The sequence below is a fragment of the Dasypus novemcinctus genome, chromosome 1, assembly GCF_030445035.2.
Source record: "Dasypus novemcinctus isolate mDasNov1 chromosome 1, mDasNov1.1.hap2, whole genome shotgun sequence".
NCBI classification, from domain to species: domain Eukaryota; kingdom Metazoa; phylum Chordata; class Mammalia; order Cingulata; family Dasypodidae; genus Dasypus; species Dasypus novemcinctus.
This window is the reverse complement of record NC_080673.1, coordinates 162,412,322-162,424,630: the sequence shown is the minus strand read 5'-3', so window position 1 is coordinate 162,424,630 and position 12,309 is coordinate 162,412,322.

Genomic DNA, 12,309 nt, shown 5'->3' with positions numbered 1-12,309 from the left:
CTAGGACTGCAGTCCAAATATTGGTGGAAAGAAGTCAGGCCCTGACTTCACTTTCCAGTCAGCCCACTTCCCCTCATGCTGGGGGTGAATTTAAAATGTTGGCTGCTGGTCTCTTTCCAATTTGGACAGGTTTAAACATTACTTGTTCTTAAAATTATACTTTAGCTAGCTGAGTTTACTTATTAGTAGCTGAAGTTGGTGGCCAATTGTATATTCCTCCCTCATTTTTTTGGAAATAGAGCTTCTAACTCCAGCCACAGAATAGCTCCTGAAATGGCTTGTGCCAACAGTGGAGTATGGACACTGGCCTCCATGGTATGGAATCCCCTACTTACGAGATTTCTCTGCAGATGGGCGGTCTCCTCCTTCCATACTTTCAAGGATGTTACAGGATGCTCTTCTAGTCTTGGGCCCCCAAACAGGGGCTATAGATAGCTCTGGGTGATTATTATCTACCTTGTAGAATGAGTCTCTTGGAGCTCCTTATATGCCACCATCTTGCTCCCCCTTCAGGGATTTATACTTTTAACAAGTAAATCCCTGTGATTCTTAGCTAGGTGATGTTTGGGAAACATTGTTAAGAGGTGATCGGTGTTAAGTATTGATTGGAAAAATAATGCCCCTTCTGAGCAGAAACCTCAAGCCATGTTTTTAGATTCCTCTTACAAGAGAGGAGTCCCTATTGTGGAGAGTAATTCTCTACATCTCCATATTTTCAATAATAAGAATATGTATATTACTTATAACATAAAACAAAAATGAATCATATCTAAACCCCTGCTCTTTAGTACAACATGAATTCCCCTCACGATGTAAGTACAAAGAGGACTTTAAGTATTATGAAAACCCAGCAGAGAAGTCAAACTGTCAGTCTATGTTAATCTGTACACTCACTAGTTTTTAACATATTAAAAATGAATAAATAATCTTGTTATTGAACATATAGGTACAAAATGCTTTAGGGGTTTGATTTTAATTTTCTAAATAGTAAAGTGTTAGAAAACTATACAGCTCAGAAGATCATAGACTATTTCTTGCATAAAAGTCATACACTTCCCAAATATTAAATAAAGAGTATTCTGATATATGAGGATAGAAGTTTAGGATTTTGAAGAGAATTAAGAGAGCTGATCAGTAAAGGATACACTTAGAAGTGATTCCGACAAAGAGGTAGCTTCAGTAACTCTTGGCAACTTGTTAGAAATGCAAATTGTTAGACCCCACCCAATATCTACTGAATCAAAAAAGCTGAGGTCCAAAAATCTGTATTTTAGAAAACCCTCCCAGGTGAGATAATAGGATGACATGGATGTTAAAGTATAATTTTCTATATTTATGAGGGAGTCTTGATTTTATCTCTCAGAAAATTATACTTTAAAACCCAGTATGTTCCTGATTTACAAAGACACAAATATATAATTTTCTGAGATAAAATCATGACTCTTGGATAAATATAAAATGAAATTGTGTTGAAGATTTTATTTTACACATTACTTAGTGATGGAATCAGTAGAGGTTAAAACTGATCCAAAGAATATTTGGGAAGCTACATATTTATAGGCAAAGTTAGTATAAAATTGCTGGGTTTGGCACAAAATTAGTTAATATCCAATTGGACCATAAATCAGGATTATCTGTTCCATTAGAAGGAAATTATTTGCATTTTTATAAGACAAAAATCAATCAGGAAGTCTACCCCTACAGAGTTATGAAATATCCCAGATAAGACAGAGACATACCCAGTACTGTATGAAAGAATATTCATTAACATAGAATAGTTTTATGTTGACTTTAAAATGATGATCCCAAATTATTTTAAACATTTCTCTGGCTTCTAGATTGAAAAGAATTACGTAAAATAAAAACCAATCACCAAAGTTTTAGGGCACACATTTTATTAGGCTGAGGCTCTGGTATTTGACTCCAGGGGCATATTCTCATTCTGTAGCTATGGTTACTTTTGAAAGAGAGGCATGTAGTCTTTTTTGCATTTATTGTCTTCCATGTTATTCTGCTTTGATTTCTTTCTTTCCAATTTTGACTATTAAATATTTTCCACACTTGATCTTCTCTTATCTATTGGCCACATAATTTAGGCACTTCATTCTAATCTTCGATGAAAAATAGAAAGCTTCTGTGAATTGTGGAGAAAATAGAAACTTTAGAGGAGCAATGATACTTATAAAAAGGCTTTAGTCATCTTGTTCATCCTGGAAAGGGAGAGAAAAAATATTATGAAGAAGTTAGCAAGGGAAACCCTCTTAGGCCTCGTCCCTTTTGTTGGAGGGCCCTCAGTTGGCTGAAAATAGTAGAGTCTAGATGAAAATGAGAAGTGAGGAGATAGATACAAAGGTCAAGTCAGGTCTATAGAAGTCAAACAGGTATTTAACTTTCTGTATTTCCCAACTCAGATTGCCAGGGAGTATAAACAACAATGTAGGAATTTGAGGCCAAAGGCCTAGCCAGAAATGAATGATATAATAGTGTCTTCAGAATTATAATGTCTCAGTAACTTGAAAACATAGAACAGATTTCTAAATAGTAATTTGGCATTCAATGATTTTATTTCCATTTTTAGCACAGCTAAAAAGAGCCCAGGATGTTTACATTTTAATCTATCAGCATTATACATGCATTTATCTTACTCTATTACTTATTTTATGACTTTGAATGTAATTGACATGTTGGAGGTTAATTCCAACTAATCTAGCTTTTCTTGTTGTTCTCAATAACTTGTATCTGGAAATTTGGGGACTCTGGATTTTCTTTTCTATTAAAAAAGGACTTTTCCTGTATTCTACTCATAATCCTCATTGAATTTGAGATGGTAGATCTTCACCAATAGATTTTCTTTGTATAAAGCTTTAAACCATCAGTGTAACTAGAAGCAAATAAACAATGCTATAACTGCTTTCAACCAAAAAAAAGCTACTAATTCAAATGCTTTTCATTTTTTTTCCCTCTTCCAAAAGGTTTTATTGAACAGCAAGTGATTTATCTTGGAAGTAATATGGAACTCAGCTACATTAAAAATTAGATCTATATCAAAAAGAACATGCAGTTGTTTTTATAGAAGGGGTATCTGAATGACAAGAAAGATCATAGTAGAAGAAAAGCTTGCTAACAATAAAAAAAAATTTTTGTACTATCTGTCTTCTGGGCCAAATCTCTTCTGTAAATGACTGCTTTATCCATTCTAAGTAAATTTCTATGTTCTCTTATTGTTTTCGTGTATATGATGAAATTTTTATTGTTCTTCCCATTATACTTAGATTTATAATTTAGTGCCTTTGCCCAATGGAAAACTAGTTTGTTTCTCCAATATTTATAACTATAAAAGAAATAAACATTTTACGCAAAGTGAGCATAAACATCGCACATATATTGAGGCAACTGAAGAGTTCCAAAAGAAGAACAAATACAAGAAATCACATTATTTCATGTTAGCGGTGATTAGAAAATATCTGGCTGAAGACAGTAAAGGAGGGAATGGATGACAAGGAGAATTCAATCAAAGAGAGATGAAAGTAGTAGGAAGAGAAGGTTCTATTCAAATATGTCTTCTTATAATGCCTCAAAAAATGTCTTTTACTTCCTAAATATCCCCTTCATACTTAGCGCATTCTACGAACTACTCCACCCCTAAAAGAGTGTACAACTCTAAGGGAGAATTGCAAAACATGGAACGAGGCCTTGGATGCTGTGGTATTCCTTGTGGGGCATCTTACTGGGTCACTACCCAGTACAGGGCCCAGTGCAAGACAATAACTCTTGGATTTGACAGATGAAGCCAGTTGCTATGTAGGTCAAGGACCACTGGAGATTTTTTGCAACCCTTGAGCTCCTGTTCTTTCATTATATGAAAATATTTTCACAGAAAATATCTATTCCTTGCGCTGTTTATCATAGTGGTTAGGTTTCCCAGATTCTCTCAGAGAATAAGCAGCATGCTTAACATGTCGGTCACCTGATTTCCTACCTACTGGGGTCAAAACCATGCAAAAGAATTTGAACATTAGGTGAGGTTGCAGACCTGACATTGAGAAATAATCATAATTTTCAAAAGAGTAGATGCTTTTAGTGTTTCAGTAAGTCTGACATCATTCTAAGAAATGTGTATATATGAATTCATTTAATTCTAAAAACAACCATATGAGATATATATTGATAATTTTATTTTGCCGATGTGAGAACGAAGAAGTTAACAAATTTTCTCTAAAGTTACAGAGCTAGTAAATGGCTGAGTTTGAGTGTGAATTGAGAGATTCTGGGTATATTTTTGCTCTTAACCACTACACTCTACTGCTTCTCATTTGGTGTTTTTAAAATAAATACTGAACAACGAATAAGTAGCAGGAAGGGTAGGCAGACAACTTGATAAGTATAGAAAATTTTGCAACGGTATAAATTTATATCTGCTCAGGATAAAGTAATAGAATAAGTCCAAACAGGTCATCAGAGCCAGAAGTGCCTTTTAAGCAGTGGTTGTTGGGAAATTTTTAACAACCAACAATCAGGATTGAAAAAAAATGAAATATAAATATATACAGAAATATGCATACAAATTTACAAGTTTGTTATAAATTTTACTAATATAAGGAATGTATCCTACATGATTTACAAACTATAATAAATATGCAATACTCACTCTGAATTATCACAAAATGCTTTTAATGATCTTTGTCAAACTCATATATTCATAGATGACCTACAGTTGCAACTCAATCATGATTTGAAAAATTGCATGATTTGACAAACTGCAAGTTTTTTTCTCAATAAATTTATTGTCATTAAATATATGTGATCTGCTATTAAACTGTTCCTCACTATTACCATTAAACTATTTCTCACCCTCATAAAATTATATTCCTTAAACTAAAACTCTTTTCATCTTTAGGACTATATATGTCAAACTTCATTTGTTCTCAATGTTAGGAACAATTTCTTTGCTGAATTAGATAATAGTTTTTGAACATTGGAAACATATTTCCTGAGTATTTTTGTGCTATTAACAATATAATACAGACATAGCACACTTTAAAATCTGTTAACAATCTGTATTATTAACATTTTCTCCATCAATTATTTATGTTTAAATAATCAAGAAACAATAAATCAGTTCATGATTCAAAGCTTTGGCTAGTTTTCATGATGTAAATATTCTCTCACCATGGCCAAATTCAAGTTACTAATGTGATGTCACTGAACATAAACTTGGGAAGAGATGGGAAGTAGCATATAATTGCAGAGTATTACTAGCATACAGGTACAAAGGTATAAACAATAGTAAAATAATTATAAAGTGATAAGTTATGCAAGTTATTTAATTGTAAGTTTATATAATTGAATTTTTAATTGATATGTGTTTAACAACCTGCTCATAAAATTCCTGAAAACATAACAATTGGCACTTGTGAACCTGCATAAGCTGTCTCTGGAATTCCTCTTCAGAAGATAATGTGATCTGGAATGTCCAAAGGAAAAGAGAATTAGACAAGATGAGGGCAAGAAACAAAGAGGTCAAACTTGAGAAGGAGATAAAGCAAGATTAAGTTTTGGAGAGGTATTGAATCTCAGTTTCTATCATCTTTATAAGAGTATGATGAGGGTGATATCCAAATACCAGATCTTGGACAGCATGGACAATTTGTCTCTGCCATGTAAGTCAGGTTGGAGACCAAGAAATCTGCACTCTCTTGTTTGAGCCAATATTTGCAGCTGGACCGTGCTTGGCATCTCCTCCTTCTCCTGACTTTGAAGTATGGTCCTATGTGCTGTTCTCTTCTTAGTCTACATCTTCTCTCCACATAAAACATTCACTTTCATGACTTCAGTAATCATCTATTGCTCCCCCAAACCACCAAATATCTCTCCCTAACCTTCTTACTTAATCCACATTGTGGTTTATCAGCTACTTTAATAAGTTCTAATTTTATTTCATGATTCCTCCTATCAAATTTGTTCTTGCCTGTGTTTTCCATGTCTGAATCCTGTTGATCATTTGGTATAACCTGAAACATAGGGATCCCTTTGACTCATCCTTTTTCCTCATTCCTAATAATTAACAAATATTAAGACCTGCTGCTCTGCCTCAAAAATACATCTTCATTCCATCTCTTCTTTTCTTGCTCTAGTCTAATCCACCAAAATATCTTGCTTGGATTATGACAATGATTTCCTAATGATCTCCCCACTGATAAACAAATTTCCACACAATGGCCAAAAAATAAAATAAAATTTAAATACAGAAATCAAGTTCTATTGCTCTCTTATTCAAATTCCATCATGAGTGATTTCCCAGTACCCAGGTTGTAAGTTACAAAATCCTTAACATGGCTACAAAGTCTTGCAAGACTTGACCTTACTTTTGCTCAAGGGCACAGGGTCATTCCTCTTGGATGAGGAAAACTTATACCACCTTTTTTTATCTCCTATCATTCTTCAAGCCCTGCCTTTAACATAATCTCTTGGGGAAGCTCTTTCTAACTTTACCCCATCACAGATTAGGTTATTTAGGGTACTTTTATATGCAATAATAGAATAAAGTATTTCTCTTTTGTTACAACCATAAAATTTATAATTACTGAATTAACATCAGTCTCCCCAAGTAGTTATTCCATAATATTGGATGCAGTGTCTATCAAACCTACCATTTTATCTCTAGCATCAGTCACCATTATGTCTGTCAGTATTGACTGAATGCCTAGACTAATTGTGTTCTGTCAGACCAGCAAAATTCTCTTGCTCGTTCTCTGCTACCTAACTGAAATAGCATTAAAATATTTATTTTCATTCCCTATTCTTTTTCTTATTATGGAACATTTTAATCATACCCAAATAGAGATAATCTTAAATCTTCATGTGTCCTAGTGAGGCAGGATAGAATAGGGACCTAAGGAGGAGAGGCAGAAAACACTACCCAGTAGAAAAAACTGGAGTAGCATCATGCTTAACTCACATAATCAAGTTATCAGGAGGCAGCTGGTGCCTGCTAACATGCACAAATAAGTTATGGGAAGTTAGGTTGCAGCTTTTACCCATCAGCTGCAGAAACAGCTTCCATATCTTTGCCCCCTGACTGCACAAATTAGTCATGGGAATGCAGCTTGCAGCATCCACCCAGCAGAAAAAGGAGAAAAATAGGAAATTCCCACACTACCCACATATTCTTATAAGCCTGGAGCACATTCCAGCAGGACTCAAAAGCAATAGCCAGTAACCAATCACCACTGGACAGCAATCCGTAACCCCTTAAGAGAATAGAGTTTCACTGCTTTGCTTCAAACATGCCAATGAGAGCAGACCCTGAAGTCCTGTACCCCATAAAAGAGGGTAACACAGGGCAGAGTTTTGCATTTCTCTCCCTTGAGAATGACTGCCTTACACTCTAAAGATGTACTTCTGTTCTCTTGATTTACTCCCCAATAAATTCTTTGCTTGCTCATCCTTAAATTCTTTCTTGCTATGAAGCCAAGAACTTAGATACCAACTCTGATAACACTAGCATTTATCTTTAATCTACAGATAAACCACAGTATTAAAGATGCTTTGATTTGAGGTGAACAATATCTATTCTGACCTTTTCATGGAGTGCTTTTCTGAACTTCATGTCATGTATGATCTGAGAAATGATCTCAAGTTGAAAGCAGATTTGGTAGGACAATTGTTTGTGGCTAAGGGCACATAATACATTCAAAAGTAGAGGATGTAAGAGTCCCTAAAGTCCATCTGCCTGAGGACTGACACAAGGAATGTGGGAACCTTTAAAGAATCTTCTTCTTGGTAGGTCATCGAACACCATCATGGTCATAGTGTTGCATAACACTGGCATTTGAACTGGGAGTCTGAGCCATCTCATGCGCACCGAAGTGCTGACTATAGAAGTTACGTCAGAGTTCTGGATGGCAATGTCACTTTTGAGGGAGTGTCCCTCTGGAAGGTGTCAAGTAAATCCATATCATGTTGTCACACGAATGTCTGATTATCACTTGTTACATAAACCTGTTTTTCTCTATTTGTTTACATTCTAATTGTGGGCAGCATATTTTGGGGATCCAAGATCATTAATATAATTCTAATATACAACATTTCCAAGGGCTGGAAAGATAAGAATGCTTGTCCCATATCCCTAATGTCCTTACAACTGTAGCTGTGGCTTTGATATGGGATCTGCCAATCAGACACACCCAATGAATTCTGAAGTAGGCTGCGGGGCTCAAGTTTGCAGCCAAGGATAATAGCAAAGAAGTCATAGTTGTGGAACTGATGATATAAAACACAACTTCCTGACTCTACAGCTTCCTGATTAGCAGGAACAGCTGATTCCTTGGGGGTCCAGTTCTATGGTATGACTTGGAGTGGAATCTTTCTCTTCTTCTAGCCAACAATCCTGTAAGCCCTTTATTACTTTTGTTTTGAGGAAATTAGCTAGAGTAGATTACATATGTGTAACTTAGTCCTGAGCAATAAGAGAATCATCACCTGCTATCACGGTTCTTATGAAAACTTCCATTCCACTCATTTTGGGTTAGTCAAGGATTATGGCTGCAGGAAATCCTGTAGAAAATCTGAGCCTTTGAGCACTGCTATATCCTATGCTTTGCCCCAACGGAAGTAAAATTCAGAGGTTGGAGCTCCAGTTCCAAAAAAAGAGGTCCATTGTTAGATAGCAATCAAAGATAAACAATAGATAAGAAAATTAACTACATGGCCAAGAGAAAGAAAAACAATCAGGAGTCATTCAGATTTAATAAATATTCAAATTCAAAGAAGAGATCAAATATGTTGAAAAAGGACAGGCATTTTACTTATGTTTTTATGTTATGCTCTATGGATTGTAGGCATACCTTTTAAGGCCAGAGAATTCTACCAAAACTGTCTTCCCAGTCAGTTCTTAACTGCTCTTATTGATCTCACTAGGTTTATCCCTCTGTAATCTATCACATCCTGTCAATCAATCATCACACTTAGTAGAACTTGGAAAATATTTTATTGATGAATAAGCATGACACTTTTTTTTTTTTGGCACAGCACAACATTGTTTTTCTTCTTATATTGTGTTGCCCAAAATTACAAAATATTTTTCAATTTTACAGTGGGTAAAAATATTACTAGCAGCCGTTACAGTTTTGTTTTCTATAAGACAGAAAATGAAAATATCAAAACATTCAAGACTATCAATAGAAAACTCATTTTAAAAGGAAGAAAATTAAAGTATTCAAATGTTGAAATACTTATATTCCATACTTTTTCATCAATGAAATAAACTTTCTGCAAGTATTGGCTGTTGTCTTTCAACAGTGTGACTTCATATACATTCACATACGTAAAGTTGAAATTTTGTTTCTCTCAGAACAATAACTCAGCTAATTCACAGATTGGTAGCAACCTTTCGTAGGTAGTGAGTCTGTAGTAAGTATTCACAATTTGCATTTAATGATGTCTCTGAATATGAAAACCTTAGTTTTGTGTTAAGCTCAATTTCATTAAATTCAAAATATATTTCTAATACACTTTCTGTGAATATGCTAAAAATTCCCAAGAACTTTACACACTTAGATATATTTTAAATATAGTGTTGCAGAATTGAAAATATCTTTCTTGTCATCATCTCCTTTCATATTTAATACTTAACCTGATAATTCACTAGGAAATAGACTTTAAAAATGTATTCACTCTGGATTATCCTTTTCTTTCTAGTTTTTGCATGTAGCATAATATAGCAGAGGGTTCTACATGTTGTTGTAGTACTCAGTGGGTTCACGTCATCAAACTCCAGCTGATGGCCTGCCAGAAAGCTGTAAGTAAGGAAGTAAGTTCAACTCCCCAGTGAGGATTAAAAATTACAAAAAGGGTGATGTCTCCCTCCCTCTCTTCTTCCCTCCCTTCCTCCCTCCCTCTTCCTCTTTCTCTTTCTTTATTTCCTCCTTTCTTTCTTTTTCTTTTTCTTTCTTTCTTTCTCTTTCTTTCTTTCCTCCTTTCTTCCTTTCTTTTTCACTCTCTCTTTCTTTCTCTTTTTACACACAAAGAGTAATTGCCTTGCTATGAGTCACACACACTCCCAAGGGAAAGGGTGATGGGTACTTTTCTCTTCAAGTCAAATCTATTCCGATCACCTTCAGTGAGGTCCCTTAGGATTTGTTTATGGAGGATGTCCAGTGAAAATGTGGGCAGGCCAAAACCCAATTTGTGAGAATGACCTCTGTTCTTGTAACTTTTTCTTTCCTGAGCTTGTTCTATAGGCAATCAAACTAGCCACAGGTTATAAACCCTATCATGAACAGAAACACAAATTTTTGTCCCTTAGATAACCCCCAAGACACTAGGGACTCATTCTCCTCAGAACCAAAGATTACAAGTAGGAGGAGACATCAGAAGCAAATAAAACACAAAGGTCCTTCAGCGGGAAGGTCCAACTTGCACTCATAATTCTACCATATATAGATAATTCTATAAGCATCCAATCAGAATATGCCAAACCAATCACCTTCTTTCTGGGAGGTGAATCAGTGGGACCAACAAAGGAGACCTTGGCAAAGCTGTGAAATACCCAGAAGGAAAAGAGGTAGAGGTAAACATCAGTCAGGCCTGGAAAACATGAAACCAACTTCCTATCATTCCAGTTAAAAGAGAGCCTTTTCACTTCTCAAATTGTGAACTGGGAGTGGCAAGTATTAATAGCTGGTGAGTGGGAGAGGAGGCATGAGAAAGGGAAGAAGCTAACCACAATTCTTTCTCTACCAGCAACCACCTGACTTCTACAGTCCTTAGCTGGGGCCTGGCAAGGTAGTAGGAAAGATTTTTATCTTCTAGCAAAGATTGAAATGTCAATTATTGTATTGGGCTGAGTATTCTAATTCCTTAATTTCAACGATGCTTTATAGAAATATCACCACTAAATCCACTGCGGGAGGGGTGCACTATCTGGAGAGGGGAAGTACATTCCATACTAAATAAATTTTAAAAGAAGAGTTTAAGAATAATATGGCTGTGTTGTCATTCCCATGCCGTAAGTTACGTGCATTTTGAAGGAGAGGAAAGGCTAGAAAAATATGCTCCAAATTGTTAGTAGAATATATTGTGGGGAAGGTGGGTGTTGAGCAGAATTTCTGCTTTCTTCATTTATTTCCTGTAATGCTTGGTTTAATATGACTTTGTAATTACACAAAACACAAAGATATTTTTAAAAGAAAGACTAAGTGAGCAGCAGGTAGAATGGAAAAAGTGGCTGTATTTGTTATCTTCTTTATAGTTTTTCGTGTTCTCTTTCTTCCTTGATAGGAATCCCGTTGGCCCTGCCCCCAAGCAACCCAAGCATCTTTGGCTCTCACTTCAGCCTGAAACTCACCTCCTAAACTACCCATCACATCATCCAACTGACTTTACCACTGAAATGTTTCTCTAAAGAAATTCCCTCATCTTCATTTTAGTACCTCAGTTTCAGCACAGGCTCAGACATTACTTTCTCATATTCAGACTTAGAAATATGCTTTAACTAGTCTCCCTGTTTTATCTTATATTTCTCCCCAGTCCTTTACAGATGTGTGAGGAATATTTGTAAAATGGAAATTTGAAGATGGACATTCTCATTTTAAGCCCTTTCAGTGACCCAGCCTAAAGAATAAAGTCCAAACTCCATGTAATGCTTTAAAATAATCTATTGTGAAATAATTGTTTGCAAAATAAATATGTAAATCAATCAATAAAGTGAATGAATGTGTTACTCTTTGAAGTATTTGATACATACAAAGAAAATGTATTTCTCTTCAATCTTGATCTGTATTCTTGGCAAGCCAAACTTTCTATGCCTTAATATAGATATCCTCCTAATATTCTGTCTATGCATGGCTCTTTCCTATGTCAGAAAACAATTTGACAACTTTCTGAAATTTGTATACACAAAATATTCATTGTGGGGCATAGAGTTGAGAGACATAAATACCAAGTTTGATGATATTTCAGCAGAGTTTTAATTCTTAGAAACACTGAACAGTGAAGGCTTTTGGATGGGCCAATTCTCCACATCTGCTTTCATAAATCAAAGAGGATTCTCTCTAGTTAAACTCATTTATTATCAAAATTTAATAATGTTAACAGCAATACCTAGGAGAACTCTTGGGGGAATTTTGCTTACATTTTTAAATATGGGACAGTATTAAAGATTATGTCTTCACTTGCCTATCAAAACCTATCTTCATTTTTGCAATGTAGTAAAAGGGAAACATAACTTGAAAAATTAAAAAAAATAAGTATATATGTTAATTTCCTTGGTGTAAAAAAGGAAAGAGACTACTTCCCATTCCTAAAGCA